General features: G+C 39.6%; 1 protein-coding gene and 4 non-coding genes across 5 annotated transcripts in view; 2 read left to right on the plus strand and 3 right to left on the minus strand.

Moving 5' to 3' along the window:
- LOC124171089 (protein Wnt-16-like) overlaps positions 1-22,970 on the minus strand; it is a 315,609-nt gene that overhangs the window by 173,254 nt on the left and 119,385 nt on the right. The gene's annotated exons all lie outside the window — the stretch shown is intronic.
- On the minus strand, positions 2,275-2,356 carry Trnas-gcu. Its single transcript has one exon. It is a non-coding gene; the product is annotated as a tRNA-Ser (tRNA).
- Positions 5,352-5,433, plus strand: Trnas-gcu. The gene has a single exon. It is a non-coding gene; the product is annotated as a tRNA-Ser (tRNA).
- Positions 7,516-7,597, minus strand: Trnas-gcu. The gene has a single exon. It is a non-coding gene; the product is annotated as a tRNA-Ser (tRNA).
- Positions 11,639-11,720, plus strand: Trnas-gcu. The gene has a single exon. It is a non-coding gene; the product is annotated as a tRNA-Ser (tRNA).

The raw sequence follows: 22,970 nt of genomic DNA on the forward strand, positions 1-22,970 counted from the left end.
GTTTTCTCGGGTTTCGCACCGGGTCAGGTCCTCTATTTCTCCTTATTGGAAGCTGGAAGGAGGAATGGAGGACCTGGGGCCGTATTCTGTATTTCGTCGGTACCGCACCGGTCGGTTTCCCTTCCCAGCCCACCGACAGCACATCATTCCGTACCGACGACGGTTTCCATACCGACGACGGCTAATTCAGCGATTCAGTATGGTCGTCGGTATCAAACCAGTCGGTACGGTTCCCTCTCCTTCCCAAACAGGGAAAATCCGAATATATCCGAAGTTTCACGTGTCTCCACCAATGAAAGAAGGGTAAAAACAAGTGAAGACTCATTGGCACAGTTTGTTGTCGTCATTCTCAATCTTTTTATTTGCGGAAATTATGACTTATTGCTAGATTAAGATAAACGATATTGGATAAGTTGTTAACAATGCTTATATAATGTGTGGCAGTAATGCTGTACCTACAGAATCGAAGGAAACAATATTACAACATCGCAATAAAGTTTGTATGTGATGGATATTGTTGTTGCTGGAATGAATTATTGAAACTATCCTTGAGATCGTAGTTTCTTTTTTTAAATATTGGTTCCGTATATTGCTATTTATTCATGATTTGGTAATATAGTTGTCATTAAGTAAGTTCCGTCTAAATGTTATCAACGGAAGGTTATGCCATTGGCACCGTAGCAGACGAAAATAACATACCAAGGAACGTGAACGTAGGATTCAAAAGCAAATGTAAATGTCATATTAGAGGAACAAGTTAGGAAATTGTTATAAAAATATGGAACTGGGTGTAATTAAAAGAAGTGTAATGACGAGGAAGTAAAGAAATTGTGATTGGGTGAAATACATATGTTTAAGTTGCGCATTCCAAGTGAGAGAAAATGATAATATTGCGGCAAACCTCATACTTATTAACAAATATCTTCTTTTATCGTCAAGGGAGTCAATGGCAGACGATAAAATGAAATATAGTTGCCTATTACAGATGAAAGAAACTGATACCGTTGTGGCAAACTTCATACATAAATAAAAAGATCTTATTTCTATGCCGAGAGGAACGCCAATAATGATGATTGAAAGAAATAATAGTTGCCTATTCAGAGTGAGATAAAGTGATAACATTGCGGCAAAACTCATATTTAATCAAAAATATCTTTCTAATGTCAAAGGAGCAAATAAATGATGATAGAGTGAAATAAATCCTATTACAAGCGAGTGAAAGTGGTAACATAAATGAGAGAAAGTCATTATATAGTGGCAAACCTCATGTTTATTAACCAATATCTTATATTTATGTCAAGGTAATCAATATAGATGATGACACAGTGAATTATAGTGGCCTATTCGAAGGGGCAGAAAAAGATAACATTGCAGCAAACCTCATTATTTACTCGGTGGTGAGATAAAAACAAAATAAAACGTACAATGCGCACCGGGGAGTTGATGAAACCCACTAGTCGGTGGCCGTACCGACACCTTTTTGCTGTCGGTACGGCTACCGACGATCTCTCGCCCTCACGTCGGTGCCGCACCGATCGGGTTCGTACAGAATCGCACGACTTCTTACCGGGAGTCGGTGTGACGTCGCACCCGACGAATCGGTGCCGCACCGATCGGTTTGGAGTTACAGAATACGGCCCCTGACCCGGTGCGAAACCCGAGAAAACTTCACTGCAAAGGTTAAGGTGAGAGGAGACGAGGCGATGACCACACCGCGTTCCTTGTTCATTGAACAGTGTTCAACCCTTATATGTCAACAAGGACTTAAAAACATCAATACAAAGAGCTCTAATGGGGTAGTTTCCTTCATCAAAGAAAACGAAAGGCATTATTTGCGATTCGTTACCCACCATCAGTGAATTCATAATATACAAATTATTTGGTTTTAGAAATCCCAGTTCAGACGAATGTTAATGGTCAATTTTAACCTCATTTGAAAAAGGACAGATTGGCGCCCATGCGATGCCACTCCACGTGACCATCAACAATGCTGTTTCATTAACTGCTACTGATTTTCACACATCAAAAGTTGCACGTAGAAGAAGGCCAACCCTGCCTCAGACCTCTGTATGCAATCTATTCGTACGCGGTGCTCGCAAAAAGGTAAATAAAATCTTCCTTCTGACATGGTGGAAGCTGTGATATATGTCACGATTCTATGAGATTCTCAGCCATTGCGAGTATGGCCGAGCGGATTGGATTCACTCAAGAGAGGGAAGGAGAGATATATGTATTAGAGAGTACCACAAATGCATAGAGGAAGGTAAAAAACTTCGACGAGGATGGGATTCGAACCCACGCGTGCAGAGCACATTGGATTAGCAGTCCAACGCCTTAACCACTCGGCCACCTCGTCATGTTATAACCTTTTTATCCTACTAAGAAATCTTATGACCGCGACGGCTGTTGACACCGAGATAATGCTCTCATTCAATCCTCGTTCTCTACGGCCTGACTTGACGTCAAGTGGCTGATCACGACCTATACTAAAAGGTGGTATATTCCAACAGTCAGGTAAGTCACTCCATAAATCATGCATGTGATTGACACCACAATTCCCATTCCACCTATCCTATCTTTGCTCCATCCTCCTATTGTAAAAAAATACTCTAAGCACATTTGGAATAATGGGTCACATTGATTTTCAGGATGTAAGTTTACGATAGAGCGATATATTTAAAAAATATTTTAATTGCGAGTCAGATTTGTTGACCATAGTGAATACATTATGTACTTACAGAAAAGTACTTTCTGTGAAATATCAGATACATTTCTCCACTCAAGGTCGTAGCAGGCAAAAGTGTTTTTGGCCTGGGAAGGTTTGAAGTGGTGACGCATTTCAGCTAAGGGTTCATTTGGCCGAAGAGCACAGATGCAAGATTATGTCCTCCAAATAATTCGGGGAGCTTGAACCCCATGATACTCTGCACTTTTTATGGGCTTGCTTCCATTTTTTCACCCACTCATAATTTTTACTATAGGAGAAGCGGGTAATGGTAGGACAGTTCGAAGAGGGAGAATTTCTACGGTAAGTATGTATTTATATGTGCTACATATGGAACACTATGAGCCGGGAGTTTTCTCTTCTTATCATCACGGGTAGACAAATCTTAACTATAACCTTGTTGGAACATTCACCTTCCCGGTTGCCATGTTTTCAACGGTCATCTTTCGTCCATCTTCTTTTAGATGCAAAGTAGTCATGGGAATACTTCAAACTGTATTTCGTAGTTATCTATGCTTACCCGCACTACTGACTAACTGCGGACTAAATAACTGCGGAACCCGAAAATCGGAGGGACCATGTTTCCCGGCGGGGATATTTCCCATCAAGAAATCTCACCACCTCCTCTCATGCGGGTAAGTTTAGCATACTCCTTTTTCGGTAAAGAGCTGCTTAAATAAATTATGCACTGAATGGTTGATGCCTTAATAAATTACTCATATATTACTAAACTAATATTTATCTTGGCTCACGAAAATTTAAATAGCAGAGAACTAAGAGTAAATATCTCATAGTAATCAAGGCCATAGTGTTTTGCATAGAAGAAAATATTAATTGATGGCAGAAATTCATTTTCTCACAAGGAGGAAAGGGGTTGGACTACTGATCCAATATTTTCTGCACGCGTGAGCACAAAATCCCACCTTTCTCGCACTTTTTTTCGGTCCTTGCGATCATATAAAGTTCCATCAGTGGCGGATACAGATGGGGGGCGCAGGGGGCGCGCGCCCCCCCCTTGCGGGTCCGCTTGTATTGCTGAACATTGCAAAACCACAATTGTAACTTTTTTATATCATGAGATGGCATATATAAGATGGCATTGTATTTTACATGTTTATAATCACTTTAAATTTTCATATAATTTGCCTGGGACTTGATCATCTTTTATTACGATAAAAGTAAAGACAACTCAAGATATGTTGCGCCCCCCCCTTGAGTTTTTTCTGTATCCGCCACTGAGTTCCATACGATTGTTTGCAACACCCGGTCTTATATCCTAAACACAGTTCCACGAACTCCCCTAGCTTGAGACACCTGCGTTGACTATGGTGGCGATATCATGTTTTTTGGCCACTGCTAATAAAGCTTCCTTCACCCTCGTCTCCTTCGTAGCCCAGGCTCCAGCCATAAAATGTCCATTTCGCAAATCACTCATCGAGCCACCTATCAATAGCACCAATGCATCATCTACAAAGATGGATGAATCTGAAAGCTCACGCCTCCCGTCCACCTCTCAATTTTGCACTCCGAATGTTGATCTGCAAATCCATCAATGGCCATTCTCTCTCAAACACATTAGTCTGAAGTCCATATCCATGGCTCTCCGAATTGTGGCTATCTGATGCTGGCCTGGGTCGTATCATTATGATGCCCCTGTCAAATGCCGTAAAACCTACCAATAGCGAAAGGGGATGTGATTAAGGAAATGTTTTAGAATAAAAATTTTGTTTTGTGTCAACTGATGCCCGCATAAAAAGTAAAAATTCTAAGAGTAAAGATTCTAAGTTGTTCACTTTTCCCCTCCCCCTTTTCCCTTATCATACATTTCCCTACCCCTATTCTGCGAACCTGCAAGACGTGGACACTTTCGACTACTGTATATGTAGCATAACAAAAAAGTGTTTTTAATCATCAAATATGATGCTGATATAACAGAGTATATTCTAAGGCCCGAAAATCGCCAAGAAAATACCAAAGAAAATATGAAATCGTTTCAGGCTTGACGGTGGAAAAGTGATATATCCATGATCCAGACACCTTGAAAATTATATTTTTACGCTGTAGTTGAGTGTCGAAACCTTGGCCAGTGGCGGCATAATAAATCCAAATGTGGACATTACCATTTCTCTTTTATATTTTACCAAAGAAGATACCGAACTATGCAGCTAGGGCACTTTCACGTAGAATGAGACGGAAACTGATCAAATGTGGATTCTTGGAGAATGTAGAGGGAGAGATTGAGCTGCCAAAGGCCATCGCGATAAGCGCCGGGTAACATATTACTTAACAGTTACTTAATAATGGGCATCCTGCCCTCCATTTGTTCGCTTTTCCCCTCCCCCTTTTCCCTTATCGCACATTTCCCTACCCCTATTCTGCGAATCTGCAAGACGTGGACATTTACGACAACTGTATAAGTAGCATAACAAAAAAAGTTTTTAACATCAAATATGATGCTGGAAAATTTCCAACCTTGTTGTAATAATAGATTCTTTGCTTTCTTAACCGATAGTTATTTCATAAGACTTGACGGAGAGTATCTAGTAGAACTATCACGTTATAATTGGCCTTCAAGAATAACCGTGGACAACTACGGTTACAGTAAAGAACACAATCTTTAACAACAGACGAGGTGGCCGAGTGGTTAAGGCGTTGGACTGCTAATCCAATGTGCTCTGCACGCGTGGGTTCGAATCCCATCCTCGTCGAACTTTTTTCCCTTCTTCTACGCATTTGTAAAATATCTCTTTTTCCCTCTCTTGAGTGAATCCCATCCGCTCGGCCATACTCGTAATGGCTGAGGATCTCATAGAATTGTGCCATATTTCACAGCTTCCACCGTTCCAGAAGGAAGACTTTGTTTAACGTTTTTTGTTGTTGCGAGAATCACAGAATCAGAATACATAAAGAGGTTTGAGGCAGGGTTAGCCTTCTTCCACGTGTAATTTTTATGGGTATAAATCAGTAGCAGTTAATTTAACAGCATTGTCGATACATTTTTTTCTTACTCTATTGCAAGTAAATTGCTGCTTAATGCAAGTAAACCTGCAATTTTTCCAAAACTCAATTTCACTGATAATTGCCGAGCAAGCTTCGGAAGAAAGCAGGTGTTGATCACTGAAGATAACATGCTTCTGAATAGGATTTTTCTTATGTATCCTCGATACAACATAGCCACAAGGCGACGCAGCCACGAGTAAGACGCTAGAAACTAATCTCTGAGAGCTGTTGGCTGCATGAAAAGGCATGTCATAAACCACGGCAAATTAATTTCCAATTAGCCGAAACGACGTCACCTGCAATTGCATAAAAGTGAAAAAAAATATCTACGGGAAAAAATAAGTCTCCTTGATTTGGATTCAAACTAAACTCTATTGAGTGTGAAAAATAAATAAAGCGGTATTACTAAGAGCACAGCGCAATAAGCTCCTTCAATGATTGCAGTCCATGAAATTCAACTAATGGGCTCGTTCAGCAACTTTCAACCATTGTGTTTTGCATTTAAGTTGGAAAAATAAAGAGACCCGTTCCTCGATCCATCGCCTACTTCTTTGTGCGACAGAGATGGAATAATATTAAGGAACAAAGTTAGTACCTTCATTTCCGGAAGAATAGATAGACTCCGAGAGATACGCATGACTCCAGCGAAAAAGTATAGATCTTCGTCTTCTCATATATCTGAGCAACCTAAAAATACCCCAAACTTGTACCAAATATGCACCTCTTTGCAATAGGGTAGTTTCCTCCATCAAAGAAAACAAAAGGCTTTGTTTGCGACTCGTAATCCACCATTAGTGTATTCATAATATACAAAGTATTTGGTTTTAGAAATACCGGTTTGGACGAATGGCAATGGTCAATTTTTTCCTCATTTGAAAAAGGCCAGATTGGCGCCCATGCGATGCCACTCCACGTGACGTCACAGGGACCTAGTTTCTATAGGAGAAGATAGGAGTTATACATCGTCTGAGGTTACCAATGCATGCATGAGGCACAGAGTTTAGGGAAAAATTCTTAATAATCACCTATTAAAACTGCCTATGGTCGGAAAGTTTCCTTCGCTTGATAAGGTATTAATAATTCTTATTTAAGGCAAGCGCTACCTGCTAGCAGCCAGCATCGCGGCGGCGCATAATATCCTAGCCCCAAGGTCACCTCGCACGGCGAAAGCGGGGTCCAGAATGACGTCAAACGAGATTTTCCCAGCATTTATACTATCCGTCGCGTTTTCGCGCGCTTGAAAATTTGCATTTTTCAACTAATCGCGAAAAATAGATATCGTCATTTAAAAATCTGAAAGTGTGAAATGCGTACTCCAGGAGTAATAATCTTTTGATTAAGGCAGTAAAAAAATAATAGGAAACCACCCTATTTATCTTTCTAACCGCGGCCTGCATGACACCTGACCGTTACTCATTTCTGAGTTATTAGCAAATGAAGGCTTGACCGCACGTCAACATTGATCAATATTAACGGCTTTTAAGACAGTATCCTATACAAAATATGGATATTAAGAGTCCATTGAATATTCATAAATATCTAATGTAATTTGAAAAAAATAGCAAGTAGCATTAGAATATGCAACCCAGCCTCATAGCACCTTCAATTGAACTGATTAAGGAATGTCCTATGACATATGCTAATCGAAATGAGATGAGAGGAATCACTTTTTATCCTGAGAGAATGGTGCAATCAAACTGCAGGGATTCAATACCCAGGTATGAGCATAATCAACTTCTTGATTTTTTTAAGGTGACAGGTTCCAAAAAAATGAAGCTACAAAAGAAGTTCGACGAGGATGGGATTCGAACCCACGCGTGCAGAGCACATTGGATTAGCAGTCCAACGCCTTAACCACTCGGCCACCTCGTCATGTTATAATGACTTCATCTTATTAATAAAGGTTATGGTCGCGATGGCCTTTGACAGCGAGATCATGCTTTCATTCATTCCTCGTTCTCAACGGCGCCAAGTGACCGATCACGACCTATACTAAAACGTGGTATATTCCAACAGTCAGGTAAATCACTCCATAGATCATGCATGTGATTGACACCACAACTCCCCTTCCACCAACCCTATCCTTGCTCCAACCCTCTATTGTAAAAAATTCACTAAGCACAACTGGAATAATGGGTCACATTGATTTTCAGGATGTAAGTTTACGATAGAGCGATAAATTTAAAAATATTTTAACGGTGAGTCAGATATGAATACATTATGTACTTACAGAAAAGTACTTTCTGTGAAATATCAGATACTTTTCTCCGCTCAAGGTCGTAGCAGGCAAAAGTGTTTTGGTGTGGGAGGGTTTGAAGGGGTAACGCATTTCAGCTAAGGGTTCAAGTGCACATATGCAAGATTATGTCCTCAAAATAATACGGGGAGTTTGAACCCCATGATACTCTCCACTTTTTATGGGCTTGCTTGGAAAGATTAAGTGTCGCTTGTGGTAGCTCGCGCCGCTTCAACGGCTGCTCGACTATCTCCCTTCCAAAGCCTTGGAAACCCATGATAGCTGTAGGGAACTTAGCTCGTAATTTTTTACGATTGAGAATATTCTTCTCCTCATCATGATGTAGCCCCTTTTCCTTGATGTCACCTAAACTCTAGCAAAAGTAAGCCAATGCTCGTGAGCAAGAGATCAGTGAATAAAATAAAAATAATTATATTGTTTTAAAATCTACCACGTCTCCTTCGTGAGTATTGAATTTCATAGATTTAAATGTCCAATTGACACGAAAAGCTCGAAAGCAAACGCTAACCTCGTTGTCAGCCATTAGGACTTAACTTGGATTTTGCAATTTCGATATTGGTCGCACGTGGCGAAGACGAAAATCTCGTTTGTTTTTCCCTGGGGACAACGTCCCCTCCACAAAAAATCGAATAAAAATGCTGGGGACCACGAAGAGTACATAGAGGAGGCCCCGTTTCATCTCATGTAAGCTTGATTTCTGTGTCCGCTTTGGTCACTTTTTTTCGATATTTTACGGCATAATGATTGTAATTGCGAGAAATAGCATTGAAAAGTTACACATTTGGTAAATCACATCATGACGAATATAAATTTCTGCAAACAACTCTAATTATACCTTATTCTCCGTGAAACTCGGATCACTTTGGCCGTCAGCGACAAGAGTGGCGACTTTCCTAAACCCATTTAAATGGGGGGTGGGTGACAGTACATATAGGTCACTTGACGATCCTCCTTTTTAATATTCGTGCAGGGGACATTCAATTACACCATAGAGTAAGTATATACTTAATCTATGATTACACTGACAGGACATGAAAAATTTCTAATTCTAGTATAAAGCCGTAAATAAGATCATACTTTATTCAAGTAAGTAAGCAAGCTATTTTACCACCTTATAAAAGCGATTTTTATATTATACACTATTCCAATCACCAATTTCCGGGGCCGCGGTAGAACTGTTAATAGTGCCCTCGTCCGCTGATCGAAGGCTATCCGTTTAAATCCCAGATGTAGCCTTCGCGCACCTCCAAACATGTTCTATATGTGCGATGTGGCCCGGGGAAAGTAACAGCCCGCTCTTCCCCCAAAGTGTGATATTCGCACGCCCGTGTTTTAGTCTGGGGTGAGCTATCGTCTATCCATACAAAAACTTACAAAGCCTTCGTCAATCGAGTGGAAACGTTGGCTTTCAGAAGATAAAAAGCGACCACATAAGATTTTTCCACTTTCCAACGTGGAATAACATATGGAAGCGGATAGCTTGGGTGTGATGCCTAGAGTGTTGGCTTCCAACCAACTGGATCGCGGTTCACATCCCTGTGGTGGCTGGGATTTTTCATTGAATGCCCAATACCTGCTTGAGCACCTTGTGGAGGGAAAATTAAGCACAGCACACAGTGTGTCGTATGGTACATTATTCCATTGTCCCCCTTGGCACCTTCCCTTAAAATTAGAAGAAAGCCAACGCCGGGTTCTCTCCACCCTTCTTCTCCATCACTTACGTCGTGGAGCATACGACCTCGAGTGTCGGTGACCTCAAATCACCAAGCATTTTTTTCCTCTCTAATGTCCGCTATCGCCTTTCCGTAACTTTTCCTCGGTATGAATAAATCCTCTCTTGATGCTGCAACTACAGCTGATCGCCGTGGCGCGCCGTGTCCTCAATGACAGGAGACTCTTGATAAATATTATGAATGGCAAATACAGATCATCTAACCTTTGTCTTTTCCCGCTTCGGGTTTCGTGTTCCTTCGCGCACGACGAGGTTGAGTGACCTATATACTTTTTTCACCCCCCGCCTTTATGATGTTTCCATGTTCCTGGGTTTCACCCCGTGGATTTTCTTTGTGACGACAGTTTCGCCGGTATTCCAACCGGCGTCTTCAGGTCCATGTCGGGATTCAATTTTTGGTGACTAATATAGTTCATTTTTGGTGCCAATTTTTCATGCTGAATGCTGATTGGTCCACCTTATTTTATCTCGTATGACCCTCTTCCACGAGCTGTGGAGAGGGTAGCCGTCTTCTCTATTCATGTTTTCCGGTGTCTTGAATATTTCGATAGCCTCCTTTAAAAATCCACGCGGTGAAACCCAGGAACATGGAAACATCATCTAGACAACGCCGCGGAAAACTACGCATCAACCCCCGCCTTTATGTCTAAATGTTCTTTTCTACTCAGATTCCCTTCTTCCATTAACTCCTATTCATAATGTTTCCAAATTTTAATCCTTTTTCACATCCCTAAACCATCTTGCACCATCTCCATTCTCCTGCTACTCCTCGAATCACCCTGTGAATATTCCTATCCCATGTTTATTATTTGATAATTACTTTTGAATATTAATCTTTTAATTGTTATTTACGTTTTGATCGATATTTATCAATTATTTTCTTTGTTATTGAGAATCCTTTATAATTCGTCTTGCGCTGTTTTTGGACTATATTAAATAAATAAATAAATAAGTGAATTTGCGTATGCGTTATGTAACTTTTAATACTTATGCGATTATCGGATTCAAGATTTTTTGTCGCTGTTTTAGCAGTACCTTTTCAAGGGTTAAAATCGGTGAGGCGGTAGCGGGCGGTGGCAAATGCGATACTGCCTCCCCAACCCTTTCTAGCCATGAGCGCACGCCCCCTATTGCACGGAGTGAGCGTCCCGCAGCGGGAAGTGGGGCAATGTGCTGAGGGCCGCTGCTCGCCGACCAAGGGGCTCTTTATCACCTGGCCCAGCTGGCCGAACCCACAACAATATGTCGCTACCTTGAGTGATATCTTGGCCGCCTTCCATGCGCGCGATCGGCGTTCGATTCCGGCGAGCTTCCAGTGCCTCAACGACGGGCTATTCTATCGGGGAATGCAGATGGGTCTGTGAATGTTGCGGACGCAGTGAAGGCGAAATTATCCTTACCGGAATTGCCCCATATTTTAACCCTTAACCAGTGACTTGAAATATTTGTTACACTACCAGTGACGTGCAGTCTGGGAGACAGCAATAAATCAAATACTCATAAAATGTTGCGAAGGCATTTTTATTGCTTAAGTTAATGTTTCTTTATCTGTTAAACTATTCTTAACTTTATATTTTGTGCATTACCACAACGAATAAATTTTTCGGTAAAAAAACGTAATTTAAAACAGGATCAAAAAACTGGCGTCAAAGACACTACTAGTTTGTAGTTATTACTATCGTTTTTAAGTGTCAATATCTCGCCATATTTCAAAATAAGGCCTTACATGTTAAAGTAAGATGCCTAACTAATTAAAAACAATTGAATTTATCTCCTTCCTTTATTTATACCTTGTCTTGAGCTACCTCTCCAGCAGTCTCTCAAACCGCACGTCACAGGTTAAGGGTTAACAAGTGCGAATGAATGGTTGTCAAAGGCCATCGCAATCAAAACATTTACTGATAGGATTAAACTTATATCGTGTGACGAGGTGGCCGAGTGGTTAAGGCGTTGGATTGCTAATCCAATGTGCTCTGCACGCGTGGGTTCGAATCCCATCCTCGTCGAACTTTTTTCCCTTCTTCTATGCATTTGTAATATATCTCTCCTTCCCTCTCTAGAGTGAATCCAATCCGCTCGGCCATACTCGTAATGGCTGAGAATCTCATAGAATTGTGCCCATAGAATATTTTACAGCTTCCACCATTCCAGAAGGAAGACTTTGTTTAACGTTTTTTTTTTTGCGAAAATCGAATACATAAAGAGGTCTGAGGCAGGGTTGGCCTTCTTCCACGTGCAATTTTTATGTGTAAAAATCAGTAGCACTTAATGTAACAGCATTGTCGATGGTCGGCAACGAAAAACCGAATGATGTGGCTGGTATTTCATCAGCTGATCGCTTGTTCGCGAGCATTGGCTTACTTTTGCTAGAGTTAGAGCTTTATCTAAAAGGCAATCCACGTTTATGGTGAGATTCGGCTATTATCTATGATAGCGATTTTTAAATAGCCGCCGATTTTCAGAAAGTTGTCGCCAAGTTATGAAAGAAGAGTAAATGAGAGAATTATTTCGCTGTCAAAGGCCATCGCCCATCCTCGTCGAATTTCTCTTCTTGCTTTTATTTTTTTAAATATGTCTTAATGGCAGAACAATGCTTACAGATAAATATAAATCATAAATTGGTTACGCTAATAGCTGGTTAGTGAATCCCTGCAGTTGGATTGCCCCATTCTCGCGGAATAACCAATGATTCAACTCATCATCTCGTATCGATTAGCTCATGTCTCAGGTCATTTTTTTATGAGCTGATATGAGGCTGGGTTTATTGTAGAAAATATTGATTACTATTGTGCAAAATACATAAGATATATAAAAATATTTAATGGGCTCTTAGTGACGATATTGTATACTGGATGCTGTCTCTAAAGCCGTTGATGTTGATCATTATCGACGAGCCGTCAATCAATTAAAGCCAGCATTTACTATTAACTCATAGCGTCATTAGGTCAGGGGTCATGCAGTCCCCAATTTCAAGCATGTTAATATTGTCCGAAGTAGCGTAGCCCGTTCTAATATTATATTTATATATTTGTTTGAACAAGTAATATAAAAAGTACTCATTGAATTTTAGCATAAAAATACATGAAAAGGAAATATTTTTCCATAAAGACATCCATATTCTCTTTGTAGGCTATTTAAAATTGTTCTTATGTCCATACAAATATACCCATATGAGTTAGCAGCAACATATTAATTTTCAAATGATATTCTACAGGAACAAAGCGATAAAAAATCATTGTCATTTCACGGCAGTGGAATGAAATGAAACTGTGCTTTACAGTGACGGTAATTAGAAAGGAAGTTTATTTTAAAATTTCCATAGAAATGGCATCTACTTTTCTCCGCGGTTCCATTACCACATCATGCGGGGTTGGACGCGACTGCTTCTTAGAAGCTCCCTATGCCTAGCTATACGCTGCCGTAACGCCGCATAAGAAAAGAATAGCAATGACCAAGAATAAATAACCAGAGAAGTCATCGCAAACTCTTGGTTTATGAGCAGCAAGAATAGAAAAATCTGTTGGTAACATCCATCCTGACATAATTAAAATGTGCACTTGCAAAATTTGAAAAATAATTTGCATATACACATAACGAACACTTTACTAACCTCCAGAACTACGAGCCTCCGTTAAAATATTACCAATAAAATTTTCCTTAACACTTCCCAAATCCCAACCCTAATAAACACCCATAAAATGTGATACGCCATGACTTAAATCAAAAGAACAATCAGAAAACGACCAAAAAAATCAACTAAAAAAAGCACGAGACAGCCTTTTATCCGGGAACTGAAGCGTAACAGCATTTGTGATTCTTCCTGCCTGCCTGCTTGAATTTGAAACGGATTCATACTCCACGACCAATCGCAAGAAGGGAGAACAATGGCCTTCCCTAGAGTGCGATGCTTAATCACATTGAGTGCACCTCCCCAAGTACCAGATTCAGGTTTGATTGACAGTGTGCCGTGGGTCATCTCCGTTTCCGACCAATTTGTACATTTAACGTCGGAGGTCATGTGCCCCCGTCCAGCCGAGCAGTTAACGTGAAACCGGACACCCGCCTGTGCCACTTTGCCCTCCGCGACGTCGTCATCTTTGATGCGTCGTTAGATCATCCGTAGTGCTATAAGGGTCAGGGGCAGACGACTAGCCATAAATTCACGTTGAGAATGGGGTTTAGTCTAGCGCTAGAATCGCTGAGGAGTCGTTCTGATCAATGCGACAGAGTACAATAACGAAATTCCAGCGTTAAACCTTTACGGTGTCGCCAATAAGAGCACATTATTATTATAGTATTCTACCGATTAATTAGGTTTTCATGGAGTACTTAGGAATCATTCTAGGAGCCTCCGATTCTTTCAAACACTTCCCTCTTCAATAGGGTAGTTTACTTCATCGAAGAAAACGACAGGCATTGATTGCGATTCGTTACCCACCATTAGTGTATTCATAATATACAAATGATTTGGTTTTAGAAATACCGGTTTAGACGAATGGCGATGGTCAATTTTTTCCTCATTTGAAAAAGGCCAGATTGGCGCCCATGCGATGCCAATCCACGTGACGTCACAGGGACCTAGTTTCTATACGAGTATATAGGAGTTATACATCGTCTGAGATTACCAATGCATGCATGAGGCACAGAGCTCAGGGAAGCATGTCTTAATAATCACCTATCAAAACTGGCTTAGGTCGGAAAGTTTTCTTCGTTTGATAAGGTATTAATAACCCTTATTTAAGCCAAGCGCTACTAGCTAGCAGGGCACTCTGCCACCTTCATACTTAGCCGTCGCGTTTTCGCGCGCTTGAATATTTTCAACATTCATTTAATCGTGAAAAATAGATATCGTCATTTAAAAATTTAAAAGCGAGAAATACTTACTCCACGAGTAATAGTCTTTCGATTTAGGCAATAAAAAATAATAGAAAACTACCCTATTCATAATAAGGCCCCTTTCATTCTATCTAAAAATCTATTCCCTTCCCTCCTCTCCCTCGTTTACCCAAAATTCTACCCTCTAATACTGTTTTCAACATCCCCTCGCGGTAAGTTTTCGCTCCATCCATATTTTCTGTCTCCTCCGTATCTCTTCTAAAAGCTGCCTCTCCTCACCCACCATGTGCAGCACTTCGCAGTTCCTCCTCCTCTACGTCCACTTCACCTCCTCCATTCTTCGCTACACCCACATCTCGAATGCCTCCAGTCTTCTCTCGTCCTCCTTCTTAAGTGCCTAGGTTTCCGCATCGTTAAGAGCTACACTCTTCACTAGCCTTTTCTTTAAACTCTTACATAACGATCTCTCATCAGCTCCTTCCTGTTCATGAACGCCTCCTTTGTTAACGCAATTCTATTGCTGATGTCTTTACTGCTCTATCCGTTTTCCTAATATGTGCAGCTCAAATAATTGAATGGCTCAACCAGCTAAAGTGCATATAATATGTAAAAAAAATCGAGAGAGAAAACATCACTTGCCCTGACCGGGTTTTGAATGCAGGTCTCTCGAATTCGCAGATGAAGAAGATGCCATGGTTGTTAAAGCAGTGAAACACCCGTCGCAAAATCGGGAGATCTGGGTTCGACTCCTGGTCAGGCGTATTAATTTTCCTACAGGGACTTTCCGCTGGACTATAATATGCGAAGCATTAGTAGGTGGTTAAAAATGAGTCAATTGTGTTAAGTCAAAAGAAATAATGGAATCCTATGAATCATTACACAAGTCGAATATTTCATACAAATTCTTCTCAACTTCTTCTTCGCAACTAATACTATTTTCATCCACAATATATACGGAAATTTACTAACAACTGTAGTAGGTATGCACAAAAGAGCATTAATTCCTTGCGTAACGCCGGAAAAGCCTCGTACTTTCCGCGGCATTGAACGTCACAGAGTTTCAGCGCTATCGAATAGTTAAGGCTTCTGTTGAGATGAAAGCTCATTCGAAAGTAGTAAGACTTAGATTTGGAGTGTACATCCATGACTATGCAAATTTGAACGCCATTTGTTGACAGCGCGCTAATATTTGACCTCCCGGAGAGCGGATCGGAGATTTAGGCCGAATTGGAAACTGCCGAGTGATTTTTCCCTCTACCACCTGTGGCGCTGTCTCACTGTCTCGTCGCTGTGTACAATAGGCAGCCCATGTGCTTACCGGTTAGATTTTAGGCGAAATATTTACCTACCTCTGCATGACAGATGAAAATCTGTATTAATATTAGGTTGCCATTTCTTTACGGATTTTCTGAACGCTTATCAAGACCATTATAATAATTTCATAAGCAAAAATAAACATTTAAAAACAAGAAAAGTTATAAGATAACAACCACAAGAGCAACAAAACCATGGAAGAGTTCCTCAAAATGATTATTTGGATCGTACTGTTGTGTGGATGAAACCCATGGAAATTCAGGAAAATTGAAAGCACAAGCTGTCGGTGATGGAAAATATCGTTTGGAGGAAAATGAATAAAAATGAACTGAATGTAAAAGAAAATAAGCACGAAGAATCACAAGAAGTAAAATAGGAAAATTTTTTGAACAAAACAAGCAATGGAGAGCTAAAATGATTGCAACGTATAGCGAAACATTGTCGGCAAAAGTAAACATATTTGAGGGAATGAGGAACCATCTCTCCAGACCTGCTAAAGAACATTAAACATGGAATTCGAACGAAAATGAAAAAGGTATTAAAAATGTAGTTCCAGTCCATACATTTAGACGAAGATTAACGTATATACTGTTCGCGGAAATGTTGGCAAGTCAAGCAAGAAAGAGAAGTCAAACCATATGCATGTATAACTTGCCTATCAAGACAATTCAATTTTCAACTTTTAACTCAATTGAAGATAAAAGAAGTTTTCTAAGACCTCATGCTATGAACCAAGTCACCGTAAAAGATGGGAAAAAAACCTCTAGCCCACAATAGGGCCCTTCAAAGCCTCTGGGACCATGTGTAACCTTTGCCTTTACAAGCACTGTGTTCACTGACTGCCTCCGTAAATTATTTTAGCTAAAAAGAATAATTCCGTAGCATTTCCATAGCATATCGTACACAAATTTTATCTTTTCCTTACAATTCGATGCACGGACATCAGGTGCGGAATCAATTAAAGGTCGTTCTCCCTAATTCTTTCAATGGTGATGATTCTTTCAATGATTACAATCTCAAAAAACGGGTACCTTATTCATTACGACGGTAATTATAATGCTTACATTTTTCTGCTTAAGTTCAGGCTAAAACAATGCAGAATTTAACCAATAAAATTGTGGTGGAATTATTTTTACTTTGTCCCTTTAAGTTATTTCTTACTGGCATCCAACCTAGAGTGAACATAATTTATGAGCCCACAGAAGGTAACTTGATGGGATAGAGACTGGTACGTACACTTGGAGGATCCTGCCTCTTGTCCAACCAGAAGAACATGATTTCATTCTGGCGGAATTTTCACATGCACTAATAATGCGTAATTGCGTGTGACTACGTAAAAGTTCACTGCGGGATTCTCCGCGGCTATTCCTAAACGTTTTCTTACCATAATTTTTTCATTGCTAGACCTCCAGGCATTTCAACATGGATCAATATCCGTGCATTCTGTGTAGTTAGAATAGACACAATTTAGAAGTGATGGTATCACAGTGACCCAAAGTAGTTAAATGCAAGCCTTTGTAATTAAGCGCTACTCCCCAAAAGTTGGTGGGATGCCTGAAGGTGAGCTTATCCACAAAAACCTGTTGGCGAGCGGATTCACGCTTTGGAGGTAAGGTAAAGATGAAAACCTCGTATTCACCCTTAAGTACACGCGTGAAATAAAGTTACGTAATGACTCACAATCGGTCGTATTAACCTAGAATTTACATCGTATAATACAATTTTACAGATAATATGTAATTACCGTCTTCGAATATATAATTTATGCATATACCGCTCGCCAAAAGTCGCAGAGACGCAAGACGCAAAATTTCGCGTCGAGTCAAAACGCTACATTATAATATCAAGGGCGTACCCAGGATCTAAACTAAGGGGAGGGGGGGCAAGCCATGGTTGTTCAAGTCGTAGGTAAGATTTAAGCATGGAAAAGGTGAATGAAATCAACATTTTAAGGAAACTTTAACAGCTCTTTATTAGTTTCTAAAATTATATGCTTGAAAAAAATATTATTTTCCTTAAAGACATTTGCGATTTTTGCTTCTAGGGGGGGCAGCTGCCACCTTCTGCCCCTCGCTGGGTACGCCCATATATGATATACCTATAATGGATATATCCGGACACAAAAATGGAATGAAAAGTACTTTATGAGGTTAATGGGAAGCGAATTGCTAAAATATTTAACTGAATTTAAGTTTTTTTAATTCGAGAAAATCTCTCAGATCATATAGACCCGGCGCGACTACTTAATGGTTTGTAAGGGGATATTCTTTCCCTGAGCAATATACAATTTAATATTAAGATCTGCTCCAGAAAACCTCACATAATTATAACTTCATAGCAGATTGTCTGGTAGCTTTCGCCAAATTTCTACCAGTTACCAGGTTACGCTGTCTTTCTCTCCACTTATTGTTTCGACGAACAACAGGCTGATTTCGAAAAAAAATCTATACAAAACCTAAAACACTTATTTTTGAGCCAAAAGGCTTGGTAATCAAATTCTCAACTAGTTTGTGAATGATATACAACCCATATTTTTCTTGCGATTAGTTTTTACATACATTAAAAATTAATTTCAATAATAGTATAATTAATAAAGCTACCATCTACTTTCCATGTATTTCAGCTTCAAATTTTTATTGGCATTTCGATCATTTGGCCGGAAAAAATCATAAGGTATGCTTCTTACCTTGATATGAAACACGAATTTCTTCTTGTCATGTTTACTTCGAAGCGTCAAAAAGCGGAACAATTTCCTTTATTATTCTGAGACACCTACGAAGTAATTCAATAATTAATAGCTTAACTAGGCATAAGGATTCTTCAATTAATTAAACTTTAATAAAATTGGGAATTAAAATATAATAATAAAAACTGAATTCGAAACCACCATTAATTAAAAGAAGCAACGATAATCACATGCAAACGTACGAAATTTAAGAAATATGACATTAGTCTAGCTATTAATTAGATGATATTTTAATTCCATTGTTACGCTTTGAACTTTCCAATGATATCATCAAAACTGGAGTAGAACGTTGAGGTTACACACTTTAAATTGATGCGTTTCCATTAATGTTACCGCATATATTCCTCAATGATACGATGAGCCACCTTCATATTTTTTCCGAAAGAAAGGTAAGAAACTGAGTATAGATGGACGTAATACGCTCAATGACATAAATGGAGAAAAAAGAAGACGAAAATGGAATGCTAAAAAGATAGACTAGAGTAAACGTTTCATTCAAATACCTATTGATGTAATTACGTAAGTCCCACAGATCCGATTACGGCTGCACTATCCCCATGAAACTTTCCGCAAGCGCTTGTATTTATCATGCCACGAGAGGGCGGAAACATGGCCGGCAATGGCTTTACCGAGAACACGGCCGGAGATTCCAAGTAAATACGTCCACGTTAGCGGGTAATATTTAACGAGCGTCGTCGCTGGTCGCCGTGTCGAATATCCGGCTCGTTACCGAAACCGTCTAACCCGTCCAGCAGCGGGCGCGGTGGCGTTGATCGATGGGCAATTAAGACAGCATTCCCGATGAGACCCAACGTACGTCTCCAGTTTCCTGGTAGCACAGGCCGGTGCATGAAATTTTGCGAGAGATCTCACTGTTTAATTCCAGATTTGTCATCGAAAAAAAATACATCTCTCGGTCAGTCATTTTGTCGTTTTTTTCGGCATGAATGGATACCAGGAGAGGATCTTCTGTTTGGGATCAGAAGAGTCACCGCGGTGGCTCTCCGGATATGCGACAGGTGATCACGTCAAATCCGATTCGGCCCTTTTATTCTCCGAGCATCCGCACTCCTTGTCACGCACAGCGGACCCAAGGGATAAAATATTGATGTTTCAAACTATCCCCTCGGCTTCCTCATCAGGCAGTTTTTTTGTCCTCGGCAAAAGCGGCACAAGGGATCTCTCTGGTTCTGTGCATCATCCATTTGCGCTTTTGGAGCAAAATTTTGGGGACGAAATGAGGGAAAAAAGAAATGTTTACTGATTATATCATTCCACTACTGCTTTTTATTCGTAGCGAAAACATTATTCCGCGATTAAAATTAGTCCACTATAACGGATAGAACATCCTGAAAAATAAAAACCTCGTCATTTACACCTACCCTATTACGAACAGCCACAAGTATGCGCAGATATGAAAATTATATTTTCCCGCTCATTGCAAACATCAGATATTGAACATGCCGTGTTAATGATGTGGGTCAAGTAAAAAAGTCAGAGAGAAGGGAATTAATAAATGCTTAGTCGCCTGGGAACTTTATATATGATGTACTTTTTGTAGTAATCAGTATTTTTGAAGAATTGAGTGATAGAATGACCGCAAATGATTATATATAGATCTTATATTGCCTTATAACAACCGGACTTGTTTCTTACTTCAATCAAAAAATAAAATGATCATTTATGGAAGAATATCCGTCCCCATTAGAAGCACCAATCGAGCAACATGGATTGCTTAACCCACCCATCGCCGTTTTTTTTAGAGTCCACAACGGCCTACGATCGTGTACGGGTCTAGAAAATTATCTACACAGCAAGGATTAAAGGAACGAGTATTGTAATGTGCCATCCTTTTAGTGACAGATTTGAACTGCGACATGAAATTTTTTTCCTTAAGTGCGTTGATGACTGCAAGAAGATCCTCAAAACATTTTACACTATGATATGTCGATGAGTCTGATTGGTGGATATTGATGGTTAATTCTTTTTCGTCGTTGAACATTATAATCCCAACCAGTGGAGAGTTCATTATCATCATCATAAGCCAACAACCCGAAGATAATTTTGACGCAGCTCTCCGCTCAAACATCTTACCAGCTAACCTTTTTTTATTACAGTATTTCTTTGCCTTCCTCGCCGTACAATTGTGCTTCCTCAATTGTCTTGATCTGACGTTAGGCCGTCGCTACATGGATGCAGTCTACTAAAATTCTCAAGCTTTAATTGATATTCGCATTTGAATAAAAGTGACTAGCGTTAATTTCAATCCTTCATTCTTGAATTTTACATGTCCCTTCGTTGAACGTGCTTGGTGCCTCGACAGCGAAGTTCATTGCCACTGCGTACTATCTAATGAATGACCTTTAAATCAATTGACAAAATTTATGTTGTGAGGCTAATACAGTTGGAATTGCTGATATTACATTATACAAATAACAACAAAGCACTTAGGCATTTCCATTAAAAATTCACTTCTTATGTTCCTTTTCTGCGGTCTGTTTAGTTCAAAAGCGATATGACAAGCCTAAGGCGTCTTATGGTCGTCGCTCAGATATATTCTATCCCTCTTCTGAAACCAAGCCTGTCGCAAACTTGACGATATTCGTCACGCTCCGTCACGATGTATGGTACGATGTCACTCGCACTCGTCACCTTATGGAGGAATATTCCCTGTAGTAAAGAGGTATGTGTGGGTCGAGAGACAGTGTCCCAATAAAAGGAGTTCCAACAAGAAACAAAGAAAACATAACTTTTAAATGTGATCTTCTCAATGTACCGTAACGACAGACAATCAAAACAACTTGGCTTTTCAATTCATATATTTGCACCTCTTAAGTTCCACGAAAGCTAAGTTCAGAAAAAACTTGAAACAAAAAATTGCTAGCAATTATGAAAAAAACTGACCCTATATGTGTCCATCAATATAGTCATGATAAATTAATGAGTAAAACCATATTCAAGGATGTCGACTACCATTAAATTCATTCTTTAGTGGCTGATTTTTGAGGGTTTGGAGGATTATGACGAGGAGGCTAGTTGCTGTTTATCCGAATGGTTTTGAAATATTCCTCAAGGCTAGCAATGTAAAAAATGTCACACCAGTTTTAATTGATTGAATTATTACTGAATTATCCAGAGACACATCCTGGGATTCATATCCAATTCCAATTAATATCATATTCATTCATCAATTCATATCATATTCCAATTAATTTAACTGCCGATGCTGATGCTTTGAAAATACAAATATATTATCGTTTATTCGCCAGTTCCTTACCCTTTCGTTTTTAAATCGCGAAACGAAAAGTGCTAAACTCTTTCCTATATAAGGAATGGTTTTAGTTTGAGTAGCCACTCGCTGGTTCCTATTACCACTATAGGCTACGCTATCCAAGTAGTCGCGCGATTTGGGAGCTGAACTGCATCTTTGATGACGTCAAAAACTTTTACGTTGGTCTACCAGAAAAATAACATTTTTGGCTAGTTCACGAGTCTGAATATGTATCTAATTAAAACTTTCATACAGAATCACACGCAAAACTATAGCAACATGCGTTTGAAATCCATTCTTTCGATTGCTCGAATTACTTGCTTCACCCGAACCATATGAAGACTGTTAAGATCATTTTCACTCTAAATCTATCTACTTGACAACATGACGGATTCCAGAATAATTTGGTGATTTTAAATGGAAATGAAAGATTACTAAGTAATTAAAATAAGCAAAGAGATGAATTTCGCTAAATAGACCCTAGAACGATCACACAAGCGATATTTCATCTATCAACAAACTTGCGCTAAAAAGTTATTTCACCGAGCTTTCTGTACACCAGTAAAGCTATATCACGCTGACCTAGACTATCGATCGGTCTGTAACCATCACTCTAGCAGCCAGTGCCGTCTATGCATCGTCATTTACACCTACCCTATTACGAACAGCCACAAGTATGCGCAGATGTGAAAATTATATTTTCCCGCCCATTGGAAACATCAGATATTGAACATGTCGTGTTAATGATGTGGGTCAAGTAAAAAAGTCAGAGAGAAGGGAATTAATAAATACTTAGTCACCTGGGAACTTTATATTTGATGTACTTTTTGCAGTAATCAGTATTTGTGATGACTTGAGTGATAGAATGATCGATAATGATTATATATAAATCTTATATTGCCTTATAACAACCGGACTTGTTTCTTACTTCAATCAAAAAATAAAATGATCATTTATGAAAGAATATCCGTCCCGTTAAATATCCATCAGAAGCACCAATCGAGCAACATGGATTGCTTAACCCACCCATCGCAGTTTTTTTTAGAGTCCACAACGGCCTACGATCGTGTAAGGGTCTAGAAAATTATC

The sequence above is a fragment of the Ischnura elegans genome, chromosome X (assembly GCF_921293095.1).
Source record: "Ischnura elegans chromosome X, ioIscEleg1.1, whole genome shotgun sequence".
Lineage (NCBI taxonomy): Eukaryota > Metazoa > Arthropoda > Insecta > Odonata > Coenagrionidae > Ischnura > Ischnura elegans.